At 59.3% G+C, this 16,102-nt stretch overlaps 1 pseudogene; it reads left to right on the forward strand.

The window, feature by feature from the left end:
- The first annotated feature begins 748 nt into the window (after positions 1-748).
- Positions 749-1,246, forward strand: LOC100684738 (annotated as a pseudogene).
- Positions 1,247-16,102: the final 14,856 nt, after the last annotated feature.

A 16,102-nucleotide genomic window follows, 5' to 3' on the forward strand; every position in this document is an offset into this window, starting at 1 on the left:
AGCAGTGACACCCCCAACGCCTGGAAAGCAGGGAGCCTCCGTCACCCCGCGGATGCTGCTGGGAGCTGGGGTCCTCGAGGGAGCCAGGGTCCTGTCGAGGCCGCAGGTGCTGGGAATAATCCACGGAAGGGCTGAGGTGAGCACGTGGGGAACCGTCGTGGGCCGACTCCTAAATGGCAAAATGGAAAAGTCTAGGACAAAGGAAAGCAGCGGAAGGCTTGGTCTCGGGAGAGGAAGCCCAGACCAGTAAGGGGATGAGCACACGGGGGTGAATCCACCCCCAAGGGGCTGACACTTCAGGTGGTGATCTGTACAACTGAGAGGATGCTCAGCTCCGTGGCCGGTGGCCTCCTCTCGGGGGAGGACAGTCTCCATAGAAAGCTGGGGAGGAGGGTGGGTTGGCATCTGGGGGCGGGATTGGCCCTAGACAAGACTGACGGGCTTTACAGGAATCCTAGGGGTGCCGGGGGGTGCAGTCGGTTGAGCGTCTGATTCTTGGTTTCGGCTCAGGTCTTGATCCCAGGGTCATGGGATTGACCCCTCCTCTGGCTCCGCGCTCAGCACAGCGTCTGCTTAGCACTCTCTCTGCCCCTTTCCCCTTGGCTCTCCCTCTCTCCAAAATAAATTGACTCTTAAAAATAAAAAAAATTAAAAAAAAAAAAAGGAATCCTAAACCAAGTGAGAGTTATTTAACGTCTCTGGGACTCAGTTTCCTTATCTGTAAAATGCGTACAAGAACGCCTAACTTGGTCCTTTTCCGGTGTTCAAGATGTCTAAGCGAGGACGTGGTGGGTCCTCTGGTGCAAAATTCCGGATTTCCCTGGGTCTTCCGGTAGGAGCCGTCATCAATTGTGCTGACAACACAGGAGCCAAAAATCTGTATATTATCTCTGTGAAGGGGATTAAGGGACGATTGAACAGACTTCCTGCTGCTGGTGTGGGGGACATGGTGATGGCCACAGTGAAGAAAGGCAAACCAGAGCTCAGGAAGAAGGTACATCCAGCAGTGGTGATTTGACAACGAAAATCATACCGGAGAAAAGATGGTGTGTTTCTCTATTTTGAGGATAATGCGGGGGTCATAGTAAATAATAAAGGTGAAATGAAAGGTTCTGCTATTACAGGACCAGTCGCAAAGGAGTGTGCAGACTTGTGGCCCAGGATTGCTTCCAATGCTGGCAGCATTGCATGATTCTTTGGTGTATTTGTTTTAAAAAAAAAAAAAAATTATTTGTTCTCAGAAAAACAAAAAAACAAACAAACAAAAACAAACAAACAAACAAACAAAAAAGAACGCCTAACTTGCCAGGATGTTCCAAATTTTAGAAATAAAGTTAGAATAAGTCACTTAACCAAGTGTCTGGCCCAAGACATGTTTTCAGTAAACAATAGCTGCTGTGACTTCTCCTACTGTTGTGATTAAGTCCCTTCGGGAAGGCTGAGGCGTGGATGAGAGACGGTGTGGGGTTGAAGTCAGAGGGTGTGAGAAACCCAGGAGTGCAGCCCACGCCTTCCTCTCCTGCTTCCCGCCCCTCCTCACCCTCAAGCCTCCTCCTCCAGTGCACGTGGAGGTGGCGGGGGGCGGGGGGGCGCAAGCTGGTGCAGGTGGCTCTGGACAACCGCGTGGAGGGTCCTCAAGAAGTTGAAAATCGAGCTACCCTATGACCCCGCAATTGCACCGCTGGGGGTTTACCCCAAAGATACAGATGTCGTGATCCGAACGGGCACCTGCGCCCCGGGTTCACGGCAGCAGTGTCTACAGTAACCGGACTGCAGGACGAGCCCTGACGCCCAACGACAGACCGGGATGAAGGGGATGTGCTCCACACACACAGTGGGACACCACTCGGCCCCCAGAGGGGTGAAATCTTGCCACGCCGTGGACGGACCGGAGGGTATCGCGGGGCGGGAAATAAGTCAATCAGGGAAAGAGCATTATCCGATGACTTCACTCATATGGAATTAAGAAACAAAACAGAGGATCATAGGGGAAGGGACGGCAAAATAGAACGAAACGAAACAGAGAGGGAGACAAACCATAAGAGACTGAATCACAGGAAACAGTCTGAGGGGCGCTGTAGGGGAGACGGGGTCACCGGGTGACGGGCGTTGGGGAGGGCACCTGCTGTCACGAGCCCTGGGTGTGACCTAAAACTGATGAGTCACTGAGCTCTGCCTCTGAAACCCATAATACATTATATGGTCATTGAATTTAAACAAAATCTAAAAAAAAAAGAAGAAAAAGTTTTTAGGGGATCCCTGGGTGGCACAGCAGTTTGGCACTGCCTTGGGCCCAGGGCATGATCCTGGAGTCCCGGGATCGAGTCCCACATTGGGCTCCCTGCAGTGAGCCTGCTTCTCCCTCTGCCTGTGTCTCTGCCTCTCTCTCTGTTTCTCATGAATAAATAAATAAAATATATTTTTTTAAGTTTTTAAAGTTCAAAGAAATTTTTTTAAAAAGGAAGAAATAAATGTGGCCCTTGGCTCCCCCTAGGACCCGGGCCTTCTCTGTACTGAAGACAGAGCCCCCATCACAGACAGACACCAGATCCGCTGCCCGGTGGACCACCCCGCATCTCCTTGTCGGGAGCCCAGACCCCTCCACTCAGTCCCAGCCCCTGCAGGGGTAGTGCCCCGACCCCTCAGCCTGCAGCGGGCAAAACCTCGTCCCGAGGACCAGCCCTGGGCGGCAGAGGCAGGCCCCAGGGTTGGGCGCCCGGCGGCGGGAGGAAGCCCACGGCCCACGGCCCGGCCTTTCCCCCACCGCCTGCCCCCCACGCCCCGCGGGCCCTCCTCTGGCCCGTCTCTGTGCTCAGGGCGCGGCGGGCACGGAGCTGGTGTGCAGAGCGTCGAATGTTCTTGGTCGGGCGCACGGGGCCTCGGGGGCACGCGGGCACACACGCACCTCCCCATCTCCCTCTGCCCCAGCCTGGGCTCCGCCACTCCCACCCGTGCTCCGCCACCCCGACCCGCGCCGGAGGCATCCGTGGGGACAAGTCGTGGCTCGGGAGGCTGTGGAGGGGCCTTTGAAGCCACAGCAGCTCCACCAGGAGCTCGTCCAGGTCCGTCCTGTCCATCCAGGTCACTGAAGGTCACGGGACATAGGGTCTTCTCTTACCTGAAATAATCAGAAATTAGAGGGCGTGAGGGAGGGAGGAGGGAGGGAGGAGGAGGGGGGCTGGAGGGCGGAGGGGGAAGTGAGGAGGAGGGAGGAGGTCTATGCGTAGTAGGGATTAGTGATCGTGTAGGAAGGAGGTGAGGGCTGGAGTGTGGGAGGGGGGAGGATTTATTTCGTATGGGATGGAAGGGTTGGGGGAGGGGCTTGGATTTCGTTATTTAGTTATTATATTATTTATCTTTTCTTTCTTTCTTTCTTTCTTTCTTTCTTTTCAGAGAGCGAGTGAGCAGGAGGGACGGGGGAGGAGACAGGCTGTGCGCCCACACAGAGCCCGCGTGAGGCTACATCTCAGGACACTGACGTCATGCCCTCAGCCAGACTGGGGGTTGGACGCTTAACCAGCGGGGTCCCCCAGGCACCCGCCGCCCGTCTCTTTACCCATCAGCAGTTTGCCGTGACGAAGGGGGACTGCACGTCTGGATCTCCGTGCGCCGTCGGTGCCCCATTACGACAAACCCTGGGGATGCCTGCTGACGTCCCCCATCCCTTCCTCCTTAGCCTCGTCTGTCAGGCCTGCCCTCTGAGGCCCACGGGAGGCCGCTCATTGGGTTCTGACGTTGCCCGGCCGGGGCCTCACCTGGCAGGGCCCAGGCCCCCACCCTGGGATAGCCCCCCCAGGGCCGCAGCCGGCCGCAGCCTGCCCCAGCAGGCCTGGTTGGGAATACCTCCAGCCCCAGCAGGGCCCAGTGTCAGCTTCGGGCCTTCCTGGGGTAGAAGGAGGCTCGGGGTGGGGCTGCCAAAGTCAACAAGCCTGCCTCCACGGGCAGGGACTGGTTTGGCACCTGCTGCCCACATACTTGGTCTCGGCCTCCTCTGGGGTCAGCTGGAGTTCCTCCCCCACCCCAAGTTCTCCGGGTATAAAGCTCCCCCATGTCCGTCACGCTGTCTGGTCGTGCTTGTTAGGACCGTAGCGCGGCCGGCCCCTCCAACAAGCCCCTGGAGGTCCCACCCTCTCAGCCTGACCCTAAGACGCAGATGGACACACCTACCTACCAATGTATGGCCCCGTTACTGTGCCTCGACTATCCCATCGCCCCATTAGCACTACTGTTCCAGGTGAGAGGCCCAGTCGTTCGCTCCAAGAACTGCTGGGGCAGGTTTCAATAGTTTGCTCCCTCAGATTCCTTACATCCTTTGCTTCAAAAGTGCTTGCTTTGCTGTTCCCACCGGTCCCTGACTGCTGCATTGGGACCAGCTCCCAATTCTGAAGCCGTGTGGACCTTGCTGTCCTGCGCAAAGGCTGCCAACCCTCCATTGAGGTGGCCCTGTCCCTCCCCGAGATGACCCGTTAGCTGGGCTTTTGTCCTCAGGAGGTTGCACTGCTGTTACCTGGGGGGTAGACCCTCAACCGGGTCTGCAGCCCCCCAACGCTGTGTCTCCGGAGTTCCTGGGCCCCGAGCCCAGCTCCCTGCCCTACAGCTGCCCCGACCAGGAGGCCGGTCCACAGCCAGGCCGCCCCCTCCCCGTCCTGTCGCTCGCAGGCAGACAGAAGACATGGAAGGGAGGGAAACGGTTGGATTTAACTAACAAATGGCGAGGGGTGCAACTGGGGTTGGATGGAATCCCCACCAATCCAGGCTTCTCCCACTTGTGCTGGGAGGAGAGCAACACTCTCACCCTCTGCAACAGCCTGATTTGTTTTGCAAACTATGAGGATGTTCTGTGCGAGGCCCCAGGGAAGCCGCGAGAGCGGGTGGGGGGGCCAGGCGGTGGGTTCTACTGCAGCGGGAACTACCCCCCACCCCGTGCCCCCTTCTTCCTTCCTACTTCCAACACTCTCCAGATTCTCCTGGCCCCCAGGTCTCTGTACCGCCAAAGCCCTCACTCTCTACCCTGACACCTGTTTGCTCAGGTGTGGGAAGCGGGCAACAGGAGGAGTCAGCCCTTCCCTCCCTGAGTGCCCCCGCGCCAGCCCTCGCAGGGGTGAAGGCCTGCATGCACTTCGAGGCCAAGGCTGGAGCAACCCCACAGGAGCCCCGTCCGCCCCACGCAGGCTCGGGCGTGCCTCTCAGGCCGCGAGACGTCACTAACGCCCTTTGCCCATCAGGGACAGGCTCGGCCCGGCACTGCCCTGCCCCACCCCCTGCACCCCGGGCGGGGCGCTCCTTCCCCCCCAGCGGCTCCCGGGGCTCGGGTCCTGGGGCTGTACAAAGAGTCCTTTGTCTGGCTTGGAAACAATCGTCCTCCCCTTTATGGAAACATGGGCCGCGTCTCATAATCCAGCTTTCAGAGGCTGGATCAAAGGGCAGCGCGGTGCGGCCTGCTGGGGCTCTGCAGTCGGCCTCAGCCGCTGGCCTGTCCTCTGGCCCTCATCCGTGCCCGTCCGGAGCCCACGAGAACGCACCTTCTTCCCTGGGCTGGGCCTGTGTGGACCTCAGAGCGCGAGGGTGCAGGGGAGACCGAGGACCCCCCCCCCCCAGCACCCAGGGCTCAGTTTACAGCCCTCACCAGCACAGCGCTGGGTGTGAACGTGCCGGGAGGCACTACCTGGTGAGAAAGGGTGGTGCCTGGCTTGGCCCCGGGCCACCCCCATCTCCCGGATGCCCAGCCGAGGGGGGAGCGGGCAAGGCCTCAGACCACGGGGCCTCTCTCCGCAGCGGCTTTGGCATAGGGTGAGCGTCTACGTGCAGGCATAGGGCCCGTACCCCCAGCCCTGCAGCCCCTGCCTCCTCTGTTCCCGCCTTCGCTGCATCTCCCCCGTGGGAACCCCCTGGAGCCAGCATGGGGGTGGGGCCCGTCTTCCCCACCACCCCGGGTCCGGGCCAGACTGAGGACACACAGGCTCCCGAGCACAAACTCGTCCTCCGCCTCCAGAAGCGGGTCGCGGGCCTCCTGAAGGAGGCCCGCAGAAACCAGCCCCAGGTCCACGGGGAGGCAGCAGCCCCTCGGCCAAGGAAGGAGCCCCCTGCCCCCACCCGCCCCAAGGCCGGGTCACAGTCCCAGCACCAGGAACCACATTGTCACAGTTGAAAGAAGCGTCAGGGACAAGTCTAGAGACTTGTTAGCCCCCTTCGCACGCCGCGGGACGGATCTGTTCGTCACCCTCGGGGGAACCACAGACTTTGTGGACGTTTCAAAATAATGTAGGAATCCCTGACCTTGCCCAGTCTATGTCTCTTTACAGGTGGGGAAACTGAGTCAGAGTGGGGCAATCGCTCCGCAGGTGGGCGGTAAAGGTCCCCTAACCCCCAGGCCATGGCCGTGAACCCCTGTGCTTTCCTGCGCTGGGGAGGCGGCCCCCACAGCGTGTGGGGCCTCCCGTCAGGGAGACCCGTCGGGGAGCCCGGTCCCCCTAGGGACCTTACAGTCAGGCACAGAGGGACCTGACCAGCGCCGACGGAGGCAGTGACCAGCACGCGGGTCATGGTCCTGGGTGCCCAGCCCGGCTGGCAGGGGGCGACTGCCTGAGGGGGGCGCTGGGTGAGCCCCGGGGGGCCCAGGACAGCGGCGCAGCGGCCAGCCGAGCAGCAGACCCCATGAGCCGACCTGGCCCGGTGCACAGCCTGGCCCTGCCCAGACGGCGGGCGGAGGCAGGGGTCCCCCCCCCCGAGACAGGCAGCATCGTGTTGGGGAGAGGCCCGCAGACAGCAGCCAGGCGGCCCCAGCACCTGGGTGGCTTGTCGTCGTCCCCAAAGTGAAAGCCCTGAAGCCCTGCAAAGACCCTACGAGCGCTGCCTCCGCTCTGGACCCCAGGTCTTCGCACCCTCGGCCGCTCCGCAGTCCCCTCGGCAGCCCCCTGCAGCCTCGGGCGCCCCGTCGTTGCCGTCGGCCCCACTCCTTCCTCACGGTGGGCCCACGGCTGACGCACGCGGGTCTGCGGCCCAGCGCTCCGGAACCGGGACTCTGCGGAGCCCACACCATGACCCTGGCTTCACCGCGATCCCTTTGCCCCGCTTTATTTCCCCCCAGGGACACACGCATCGTTACTTGTTTATTGATGGGTGACTACATTTTACTGTGTGCCTCCCCCGGGCCCCGCGGGGTGGGAGCTCGGGGACCGCGTCGTTCTGCCGGGCGCAGCCTGTGTCCACGGCCTAAGAGGCGAAGCCGCCCACGGTGGATCCATCAGGATCCAGAACACGGGAGGGGAGTGCTGGGCTCGCCCGTGTCTCCCCCCCACCCCGGAGAGCGGGGCGGGAGGCTGCGTCTGCAGGGGTCTGCGTCCCCAGGGGTCGCACAGGCCGCCTTGCTCCCTGCTCTGAGGAGCCAGGCCCGGCCGCAGGGCGAGGCGGGGGGCGCAGGGGGGGGGCCTGGTTAGGGCCGGGGATCCTTGGGGCAGAGGGCAGGCCGCCAGGCAGCAGCAACCGCCCTGGTTCCCACATGGCCGAGGCCTTGGGAGCCTTCTGGATCCTTCCTTCCCCTCAGGCCCCCTCTTCCCAGATCGCACTTCCTCCAGGCCTGGGGGCCGGGGGGGCACCAGGCGGTCCTGCAGCCCAGCCCCGAGCTCTGCTCCCCTTCCCTCCCGGGCCCCTCGGGGAGGTGGGTCTGGGCTGAACCCGCCCCTCCGCCATCCTGACCCCTGACCGCACCCAGTCCCGCCAATAGGCTCCTGCTCCAGTTCCCCACCAGGCACGCGGTGCTCCCTGCGGGGTTCTGCTTCCATATCTTCCCCATCAGGATGCGAGGGGCCCTGCCCCCCACCCCCCCACTCCCCATTTGAGCCCCCCGGGGGTGGCACCAAGCACAAACAAAGCCTGGCTTTGTCTCCATGGTCACAGAGGCACAGAGAGGTTAGGTGACCGGCCCAAGGTCCCACAGACAGCAAGTGGCACAGCCAGGATTCGTGCCCCCAGACTGTGCTCCTCAACCTGTCCCCTCCAGCCTGTCCCCCTGCAGCCACGAAAATGAACTTTCAGCATGTGTGTCAGATTCCCTCCGACTCAACGTCCCGTGGCTTCCTGCTGCGCATCGAACCGTCCGCAAGCTGCTCATGTGGGGCTCTCTGGCTGCGGTCGCCTTGCCGATCCCCTGCGGCTGCTCTTGTCCTTGTCCTCCTCCTTCTCCGCCAGACAGATTGCGCTGTCTGACCCCAGGGCCTTTGCACTTGCTGACTCCAGAAAGGTTTTCCCTTTGCCCCTTTGCATCCTCCAGGCCGTCCCAAGGCACCCAGCCGCTGCCCCCCATTACCCTCCACATCCTGTCCCCATTTCCTCTGCTGTACCCCAGTCGCTGTCATTGCTGGCTCGTGGTCCGTCCCCAGCCCCCGGAGCATGAGCCCCGTGAGAGCAGGGACCGTGCCTGGTGGACCCCTGGTGCCCGGAGCCGCGCCTGGACGTGCACACAGTGTTTGTCAACTGGATGAGTGCATGAGTAAGTGCACCTGGGAAGGCGGCCCGGTGGGCGGCGAGGAGGGGGGTCACAGGACCCGCTGCCAACGGGCACCGTAGGGCCAGGGCACAGGCCCACAGACCCACGCGCGGTGGCAGGGACGCACACCCATCAGCAGGCCCCTCGTCAAGCTGGGGGTCTGACTCGGGGTTCGCACACTTGCACCGAAACTGGAGAAAGGCGAGATGGGGGAGCCGAACCCTGTGCATCTCAGTCCTCTTATCAACTTTCTCTGAAGTTCTTATCTCTCTGGACTTCAAACAGCTGCCCCTTATCTTCGGCCCGGCCCAGGCAGTTATCAGGTTCTAGAGCAACAGCTCTCCAAGCTGCCAGGAGCCCAGCGCCGGGTCTCGAGCCTGCCCTCTCCTCCCGCATCAGGGCCCAGACTCCCAGCCCCCCGCCTCAGCACCGTCCGGGGGGGTAGGCTCCACGAAGCCCTCAGATGGGATCAGAGCCCAGGGTCTGGTGGGTCCTCACTGACCTGCGAGGGGACAGGTGCTGGGCCTCCTCCTACAACCTGAGCCATGGGTTCAAGTCCCACAGCAGCCCCGGGGGGTGGGCTTCCTTCAACAATGTCCCTGGTCTGCAACACCCCTCGGAAGGAAGAGGTTGGCCAGGGAGAGGGAGGCCGGGTGTCGGGGTCGACCCTGCCCCAGCACCTGCCACCCGCCCCAGTCACCTTCAGGACCTTGAAACCAAGTGAGCAAGGGGGGGACCAGGCCACGCTGCGGCCTGGAGCAGGCCCTGGAGCTGCCCCCGCACCATCCCCAGCAGAGCACTGACTCCCCACGAAGCGCAAACAAAGTCCAGGAGGCCAAGGCTGACATCTGCCTCACCTTACTTCACACCAGGTGGTGCCTTGGCCCGGGCCCCACTGAGATAGGAGGGCCTGGGCCCCGGCTCTCCCCATACCTCGGGCAGGGGAAGGAGAGAGGGCAGGACCGCGTGCCCCAAGGCACCGTGCCAGCCGCCTCCACCGCCCGCTGTAGGAGCCCGCCTCGGTCAGGGGCATGGGACACCTCGTGCAGCATCTGTGGACGTCAGCCAGACCCCCACCGTCTTGCACGGTCGCTCAGGAAGCAGGGCCGATGCCAACAAGGAAAAGGGGAACACGCAGAAATGGAATTAGGAGCACTTGTCGGCACCTAGACAGAGCGGGTCTAGGGACAGAGAGAGGGAAAGGCACAGGCCTTCAGGTCACCGGTGGCCTGTGAGCTGGGCCGAGCCCCGTGGACTTGACCCTAGGGACAACGGGACACCCTCAAAGGCTTCTTCCAGGGGAAGATCTGCAGCTTGGAAAGGTCCTGTGGGCTGCAGGGCTGGGGTGGGGTGCAGGGAGGGCACTCTGGGGGAGCGACCCAGGCTTGCAGGAAAGACGTCCACAGGGCACAGGAGAGAAGAGGCCACCTTGAGAAAGTGCACCAGCCCACGTGTCTTCTCGGTCTAAAGATTCTGGGTCCTCAGGTGTTTTTAAATGTTTTTTTTTTTTTCTAAATATTTTATTTATTCCTGAGAGACACAGAGAGAGGCAGAGACGCAGGCAGAGAGAGAAGCAGGCTCCTGTGGGGAGCCCGACGTGGGACTCGACCCCGGGACCCCGGGGGTCACGCTCTGGGCCGAAGACAGGTGCTCAAGTGCTGAGCCACCCAGGCTGCCCCTTAAGTGGTTTTTTTTAAAAAAGGGATCTTCGTATCCCAAAAGGCTGGCAGACCCCGTGCATGGACCTGCAGAGACATCTGTGATGCGCTGCAAGCCTGCCTCCCTCCCACGCTGACCGCCCCCCCCCCAGAACCGCAGCGCCCCCGCCTCCACACCGCGGTGCATGGCCCCTGTGTCTAGGGTGCCCCTCTTCCTCTTGTGTCCTGCCCAGCACCCAGCACAGTGCCTGGTGCCTGGTCATCTTACGCTCCGCAGAGCCAACCCCATCTTCCTCCCGCAGGCGGAGCACGCGCCTCCACCTGGGCAGCCGGATTGTCCGCAACGACCCTGGAGAGCCAGCCCTGGGCCTTGGCACCTTGGGGTCCTTACCGCCCAGCACAAGGCAGCTACCCCGAGGCGCCCTGGCCGAGACGAGTACCCACGCCCTCCCAGGGGCCCCCCAGGGACCTCGGATGAATCCAGGTTCAAATCCTGGCTGCAGAATTTAAAGATGGCCTGTGTCTCTGCCTCTCTCTCTGTGTCTCTCATGAATAAATTAATAAAATCTTTTTAAAAAATACATAAATAAAGGTGACCTGGGCCACCCCTTTTGCTTCAGGTTCCACCAGGGAAAGTGAGGGCCCGAACAGGACCGATTCCATTAGGGGAATAGAGGAATACAATCAGGCAATTCATGGTTTGGCAAATGTCAAATCAATGGTGACTTTGTTATTCTGGCCTCACCCACAATGTCCTCACTCCCGGAATCCAAAAGCCAACCATTTAGCACCGATGAGGAAGATAAGATGCCCCAGGTGTCACAAAGATTCAACCTGAAAATAACATTTAAAAAAAAAATTTTTACGATGGCTAAGGATGAGAAAAGCAAAAGCAAAAACGAAGGCTGGTGGGGCGCCTGGGTGGCTCCGTCGGACGCTTGGTTTGGGCTCAAGTCACGGTCTCAGGGTCCTGAGATGGAGCCCTGAGCCCCACATAGAGCCCTCGCACGGGTGGGGCTCTGCGCTCTTTGGGGAATCTGCCTGGGGACCCTCTCTCTCCTCCCTCCGCCCACCTCCCCACCCCCACATGGCAAATAAATAAATAAATCCTTAAAAAAAAAAAAAAGGAAGGTAGGTCAGGGTGGTGACAGCTCTGGGAGGGACCTGAGGCGCGGGGAGTGCCCGTGTGCATTGGTGTGGCACAGCCAACCGTCAAGGGCCTGCCACCAGCCCGCCCAGCAGCCGGGCTCTGGGAGGCTCATCTGGCCCCGGCTGGATGGGCACCTCCGCCCCCGCCCTGCAGGGCCCGGCTTCTCCCGCCTCCCCGGCAGCTGCCGGGAATTTTCTGGAGTTGCTAACTAGGGATGAGAGCCCTTGGAGGTAGAGGACAGAACGGTCACAGGAATTCAGACAGGCCAACTAGCACATTATCACATTCCCCAGGCCTCATAATTCTTTATCTGTAAATTGGGACACGGCAACATGTGGCTCAGAGAATGCCGGTGATTAAGTTGGATAAGGTCCAGGTGACCTTATAAGGTATTATCCAAGCTGGGATACACCTGAGAGTGAAGGGGCCCGCTGTGAACGGTGACACGGGGCGACCAGCACGGCCCCGGGCCGCAGGCGCGGGAGGTAAGGTCCTGCAGAGCCAGGGAGGACGTGGTGGCTGCCTCCGTCGGTTCTCCCTGTGGGCTGGCCGTTCTTTTTTTAAAGATTTTATTTATTTATTCCTGAGAAAGAGAGAGGCGGAGACCCAGGCAGAGGGAGAGGCAGGCTCCCTGCGGGGAGCCCGACGTGGGACTCGATCCCGGGACCCCGGGGTCACGCCCGGGGCCCAAGGTGGTCGCTCCACGCCGAGCCCCCCAGGCGCCCCAAGGGCTGTAAGGTTCTAAATGCTTTGCCCCATTTGATCCTCACCGTAGACGGGCTTGCCTATCCTACAGGTGGGTGGCCGCCGTCTCACAGGTGAATAAATCGAGGCACAGAGCAGCCGGTAAGGTGCTGAGCCCCCAGATGGTGACAGCGGAAGTAGAAACGGTCAAGTCCCCGGGCCATGTTTGCCGCCGCTGCCCTCGCAGACTCAGAGGGAGCCAGGATAGCAGGCCTGGGCCTCACTCGGGGTCTCCATCTGCAGGTACCTGTATTTCCAGGCGTCAGGGTCACAGTCGTTGGGAACCAGGGCCCTGACGTCCTTATAATAAACTGAATATTTAAGCTTAAAATCCAGATGTTCTGACTTTTTTAAAATTTCAATATTTTTATTTATTTACTTAAGAGAGAGAGAGAACAGGGATCCCTGGGTGGTGCAGCAGTTTGGCGCCTGCCTCTGGCCCAGGGCGCGATCCTGGAGACCCGGGATCGAGTCCCGCGTCGGGCTCCCAGTGCATGGAGCCTGCTTCTCCCTCTGCCTGTGTCTCTGCCTCTCTCTCTCTGTGTGTGTGACTATCATGAGTAATAAATAAAAATTAAAAAAAAAAGAGAGAGAGAGAGAGAACAGAGGCAGAGGGAGAAGCAGACTCCCCACCAAGCGGGGAGCCCGAGGCGGGACTCGATCCCAGGACCCCGGGACTCGCCCTGAGCCAAAGTCAGATGCTCCACCGCTGAGCCTGCGGGCGCCCCGTGGTCTGACTTTTAAATCCGAGGCCTGGTCTTCGGTTTTCTGGGCCTTCCCATTGCAGGCGCTTCTCTGGTCCAACCAGAGGCGTCCTCGGCGGGACTTCCACACCTGACTTTCAGGGGCCTGTTGTGCCCTGAGCTGTCACAGCATCAGTAACTTAGCCGTGGCCTTCTCAACATCCCGCTCCTTAGAGACCCCATTTCCCTGACCTCGGTCAGACTCCAGGCTTGTCACAGACTCCAGTGTGTTCTGTCCCACTGACACCCCACCCCAGTTTACCACCAGCGGAAGTCTCCGCAATGTACCTTGCGCTGGGGGCGGGGGGGGGGCGCTGCACCCCATAAGCAATGGGGTCCCCGCTGCAGCCAGACACGGAGGCGTCCAGCCCCCAAACCCACCTTCCGACCTGTTTTCTAGGACTCCTCGCACCTGGAAGAAGGGGCTGCGACAGCGCTGGAGTGTGCGACGCATACTGGGGGCCAACACTTCTCAAGGACGAGGAGAGGAAGCCGGCGGAGAGAGAAGTGGGGCCGCCCTGAAAGCCGGGCCGGCCGCGGGGAGCTCCGGAGGGAGTCCTGGCTGCCAGACTCAGACCCAGTCCTTGGCTCTGCGGGGCCGAGATGACAGGGGTCCTCACCCAGTCACCGGGTCTGCATCCAGCTGTCCTGGACCTGGAGCTTCTAGGGACTTCACCGCCCAGTCCACACAGCAAGCTCTTCCCTGAGGCCTCGTCTCTGTATCCACCAAGGAGCAGTTCAACATCCACTCATCCAACAAACGTTCTCTGCCAAGCACTGTTCTGATACCCCCAAGAGAGCAGGTGGGCACAGAGCCCCCCACCCCCCAGCCTTGGGACTTAACACTGTTCAACCAGGACAACCTTCTTCTGCTGATTGTTCTAGGCCTGCTTTAGAGGGCAAAAGGAGGAGGAATCGAGCCCCAGAGTAACACTCCACGTAGCATGGCCTTGACTGCTCTATTTCTTTTTTTTTAAGAATTTATTTATCCATGAGAGACACGGGGGGCTGGGGGGGTGGGACCAGAGGGAGAAGCAGGCTCCCTGCAGGGAGCCCGACACGGGACTCGATCCCAGGACCCCAGGGTCATGCCCTGAGCCGAGGGCAGACACTTCACCACTGAGCCCCCCAAGGGGCTCAACTGTTCTATTTCTAAACAGCTTTCCTGGGCGGCCTGAGTAGCTCAGCGGTTTAGCACCTGCCTTCAGCCCGGGTTGTGATCCTGGAGACCTGGGATCGAGTCCCACATCGGGCTCCCTGCATGGAGCCTGCTTCTCCCTCTGCCTGGGTTGCTGCCTCTCTCTCTGTGTCTCTCATGGATAAATAAATAAAATCTTAAAAAAAAAAAAAACAAACTCATCCTTCTGTTTCATTACAGCCACCCTGGGGGTGTCTCACTGTGGGTTTGATTCGCATTTCCCTGGCCCCTGATGACGTTGGCATCCTGTCCGGTACTTACTGAGCCTCCAGACTTATAGCTTGGCATCAAAATGGTCCCGTTTAGGGCTTTTCCACACTTGCTTGAGTCCTAGACTTCTTCTTTTTTTTTTAGACTTTTTTTTCCAGACGAGAGCTTGCAGCAAAGTCTAATATACAAAGACATAGAGCCGGGGGTTAGGGTTGCCAGCATCCTCCCCAGAGCCTACCCCTAACGGCAAAAGCTGAAACTACTAGGACTTCGTAAAGCATAGTCTGAAAACCACTGATCAGGGTGACATGACAAGATAGCTGACGGGACAGGGCAGGAGGAAGTAACAGGGACGTGACTGGTGGGTCCAAACGAATGGTATTTAGTGGTCACATTTTGCTCCCCGAAACTGGGTTGCAGAACCTGAGAACAGAATATTTGAACCTGAAATATCTTCTGAAGATCCTGCCTCTACTTATTATTTCTAAAGATTTTATCTTTACGTAACCTGTCTACCCAACGTGGGGCTTGAACTTAAGATCCCGAGATCAAGAGTCATGAGCTCTCCGGACTGAGCCAGCCAGGTGCCCGGTCCCGCCCTTCTGGAATGAATATTGAGTACCTTTTATAGGCCATATGTTCTAGGTTCTGGGCATGAAAGCAGGACACGAGATAGACAGGGCTCACTCTCTCAGGGTTTACATCCCCACCGAGGGAGCTGGGCCACTGGAGAACGATGAAACGAGAAACATCAGATGGCGATTAGGGCTCTGCAGCGACTGAGCTGCCTCCAAGGGCCTGGTGCTCAGGGAGCCCTGAGCCGGTGACCTTTCAACTGGGAGCAGAGACCCCGAAGTCAGAGGAAATGGTCAATGCAAAAGCCCTCGGGGCTGGGACCCAGCATGAGCTGCTCGAGGAGCCCCAAGAAGCCGGGGCAGACTGGCTCGGGGAGAGTGGCGGGAAAGACTGGAGATGCTGCCGATCTGTTAGTCTCCAAGGGCCAGGATAAGGGATTTAGATTTTATTTCATGTGTGATAGAAAGTCACTGGGGATTAAAAAGGCAAGTGACATACCTGGTTTACACTTCTCTTTTTGTTTTGTTTCATTTTTTTGTTTTTTAATTGTTTCGTTAACGTTTTTTTATTTTATTTACTTATTTGACCAAGAGAAATCACGAGCAGCAGGGGAGTGGCTGGGGAGGGGCATAAGGAGATAAAGAAGCAGACTCCCCTCTGAGCAGGAAGCCCAACGTGTGGCCCCATCCCAGGACCCCCGAGATCATGACCCGAGCCAGAGGCAGACATTTAGCCGACTGAGCCACCCAGGCGCCCCTATATTTCTCTTTTTGGAATAAACTCTATTTTAGAATAATTTTAAATTTCTAGAAAATTTGAGAAAACACCAAAAGTTCCCCATATCCAGCATCCTTCGTTATTAACATCTCACTTTCGCACAGGGCACTGGTCACAATTAAGGAACCAATACTGATGCGAGATTGTTAGCTGAATTCCACACCGCGCGGCGATCGCCCCGTATCCACGGAGGAGCGTATGTTCCCAACCTCCCGGGGTTGCCTGAAACCGCCCCTCGTACTGAACGTGTGTATCTATGGTTTTTCCTATACCTCTCTACCTGCGATAAATGAGGCACACTAAGAGATTAACAATAATAACTAATAATAAAATAGAACAATTGTAACAAAGCGCAGTCGTCTGAGTTATGTGGATGTGGCCTCTCTCTCTCTCCCTCGTGGTCTCTTACTGGACCGCGGTCACTGCTCCTGTGATGATGTGAGATGATAAAATGCCTACGTGATGAGCCGAAGTGCGGGGGTGACGCGGGCGCAGTGACGCAGCGTGAGGCCGCTGTTGACCTCCTGGCCACTCTCCGGAAGGAGGGCCATCTGCTTCCTG

The sequence above is a fragment of the Canis lupus genome, chromosome 7 (genome assembly GCF_011100685.1).
Source record: "Canis lupus familiaris isolate Mischka breed German Shepherd chromosome 7, alternate assembly UU_Cfam_GSD_1.0, whole genome shotgun sequence".
Classification (NCBI taxonomy): Eukaryota; Metazoa; Chordata; class Mammalia; order Carnivora; family Canidae; genus Canis; species Canis lupus.